The sequence below is a fragment of the Crocodylus porosus genome, unplaced genomic scaffold (assembly GCF_001723895.1).
Source record: "Crocodylus porosus isolate Cpor-Errol unplaced genomic scaffold, CroPor_comp1, whole genome shotgun sequence".
NCBI lineage: Eukaryota > Metazoa > Chordata > Crocodylia > Crocodylidae > Crocodylus > Crocodylus porosus.
In genome coordinates, this window is record NW_017728950.1 from 39,282,536 (window position 1) to 39,285,884 (window position 3,349).

A 3,349-nucleotide genomic window follows, 5' to 3' on the forward strand; every position below is an offset into this window, starting at 1 on the left:
TTTTGGCTGTTTTAATGGCTTTCCATGAGTCTATCTTTGTACTTAGTTTAGTTAAAACTCACCAGCATATGAGCAAGCAAATAAACTCCCGGTTACCTGGATACAGTACATAAGATTTAGGGGGAAAAAAACTAAAACACAAACAGCAAGGTATACCATCAGTGTACAACAAGATGCATGTATTTTCCTAACAGAGTTATGAAGTCAAAGCCTGCTACTTTCCATTTTACCAACATAAATCAACAATAACAGCAATACTGCTCCATACTGTTAAGTGAGTTTGCTCAACAAACTTATGCAACAGAGACCTCCAACTCCATACTGCTCTCCATAGGCAGAACCCTAGCCACTGTGAAACATCTCATAGAATCAAGGCCTAAACACATGGGGAAAAAAGACATTATAGGCTAAATCTGATTCAGCACAACTGTATTGCCCTCCTTGTAGTGCAAAGTGTGGTAAAACATTCCTTGGCCTACTATATTGATCTTAGCACCAAGAGAGACTCATCAAGTCTCTCTCGTATATATCTATTATAGATATAGCATTTTAATAACATATATAAAACATTATTATAATATTGAAATATTATTAATGCTGTGCATTATATTATACTAATATAATATTATGATAAGATTAAATACTAATATTATATATAAAGCTATATTATATGTTAGGGTGACCATCAAACAGACTGTTGGGGAGCATTGAATCTGCAGCTGGAATATAGCCCCTGCTCTTAGTGCTAGAATCCCCAACATAGAAGTGAAAATCTGGTGCTGAGCCACTGACTGCCATCTGATGGTAGTAGCCACTCAACAAATGAAAATGAATGGAACTGATGTTCCCTTAGCCTTTGCTTCCTGGAGGCTTAGCCTCATAGAACAAAAGTACAGAACTTGCAAAAAGGCACTACTGAGTATGTATTAGTCCCTACAGAAATTCAAGTATCTCATAAGGGGAGAAGCAGTATTGATTCGGACACTACACAACCCCCATCGACTGCTTGGAAATGGAGAATTGCTGAAGGTGGGGATTAACAACCCCATGGCTTGGATGGTTTCTGCTAGCATTGGATAACACAATAATTCAGTTTTGGCCTCTTCCTTCAGCAGAAATTAATATCTTTGGTTGGATAACTGCTGAAAAGTCACATGCATGTTAACCAGGACAAACTGATTAGCTGCTATTCATCCACAGTGTATCTTCATAGCAGGTGCAATCAGGAGAAATATGGTGGTTTATTGATGGAAGTTTTGCAGGAACAGGAGAGGAGGCTTGAACAGCTTGTGCCATAATGGGACCCCAGGAGCCAGAAGCTTGCTTACTTCCTGGGGCCACTAGCCAAGAAGCCAAAGCTGTAAGTCTTCTAATTCGAGTCAAATTAAAGTTGCTGCAGTCACTCAGGTCAGTGCAATAGAGCAGTGGGATGCTCAGTGCAACTGGATGGGTGATCCCTTCCCCTCCCCAGAGATACCTCAAGTAAAAGGGATATGGGCCACCAACGAGCTACCAGGAGTTCCCTACATTCTCCAGCCATCACGTGAAGTGTTATATATAACATTTCCCAGCCATCATGTGAAGTGTTATATAAGATGGGTACACGGGTCACAAGTTGGGGGACACTCAGGCGTGCAAGAAACCATCAAAACAGTTCAATCATTAGGATGGTGGCTAAATCTCAAACAAGATGCCATCGCATGGGCTCACAGGGCTTAAGTTGTGCCAGGGATCAACCTAATCAGCTCCCTAATAAAGGCTAGCTAATGCATCAGGATTTAGTCAGGCCATGAGAAAGGATTCAAATTGACTATGTGGGACCCCTGCCCACCGCTGCAAAGAAAGACCACTTTCTCCTTGTAACAGTAGATTCTTTCACAAAGTGGGTGGAAGCCTTCCCTACTCATAATGAAACGATTAAAACAACAGCCGAAGTGCTAGTATATCAATTGTTCACCTCCTGGGGCATCCCCAAAGTCATGAACAGTGACCAGGTTCTAGCCTTCACAGCTGCTCTCACTAAACAAATAAGTGAAATTTTAGGCATTGAATAGAAATGGCACATTTCCTACCACCCTCAGGCTGCAGAACAAGTAGAGTGTGTGAATCAAACCATTGAGCAGGAATTACAAAAGGGAGTGTCACTGGAAAAAATTGGAATGAGATACTTCCCTTCATCCTAATGAGGATTCTGGCACGTCCCACTGCCAACACTAAAGATTCACCTTTCAAGTTGATGACTGGCTGAGAGATCCCCCACTGGGAAAATTTACTCATCCGTATTCCCAAGGATGTAATAATGTGAGAAGCCACTGACCAATGGGTAGAAATGCTTGTCGATGCCATAAAAAACGTCACCAAAATGCAGCACTGGTGCAGCTACAAGCATGAGAATACATGGAGCAGTGGTATGACCCTAAACACTCTATAGAGCAACAATTAGAAGTTGAAGACCAGGTAATGTATCAAACACCAAGGTCTCCTGCCTTTCCTAAGGCACAATGGGAAGGGCCCTACACTGTAGTAGCTAAGTTGGGCCCAAGCTTAGTCCAATTAGAAGGCCTGCAAAAGAGGATTTGGTGGGCACACTGGTCACAAATAAGAAAGGTTAATCACTTACGTAATCAGTCCAAAGAAAAGGACAATTCTGTTTTACAGGATTCTAAAGATCAATTCCAGGATGCAGTACTTCAAGGCAACAGTGCACCTAAACCTTTGGTGGATCATTGGCTGGAGCATGCTACTTCCAGTTGAAGGATATGTTAGCTTTGCTTATTACCCAAAACATTCCCTTGCTGCTGATAGCTCCAGTCACCCAGATCATAGTACCTCTTATCCTAATGGCCCAAAACCCACTGTGAGCCTCAAACTTGTGCCCCTGTATCACCCCCCAATACCATCGTGTACCCCATCTCACCCCCACATTACCATTGAAAATCGTGCTTGCTCCTGGTTTTTAAAGCGTTATTTCTGCAAGTGCAGCAAAGGAAGTCAGGTGCAAGAACAGCTCCTCAAATGGGCCATGCTTGACCCATTTCAAACACATCCTGTGAAAAGGAAAAGAGATACAGCCAGTACTATCTAGGATGGGTTAAACTCTGCAATGGGAGCTTGGAACTCATATAAGGGAGCTGACAATGCTGATCCGCTAGACCACTTAGAGTATGGCATTGCATACATAGACTGGGGAGGAATAATGGAAAGCCAAATATTAATTGATGCCATCCAGTGGACCTCCCACACGGGGGTAAGCATAACCTGTATTTTGAGAGGTTTGTTGCAAGTTGCATATATGGGGTTCCAGGACCTAACCTGGAGCTTCCTTATAGGCTCGGCAGTGCTACGTTGG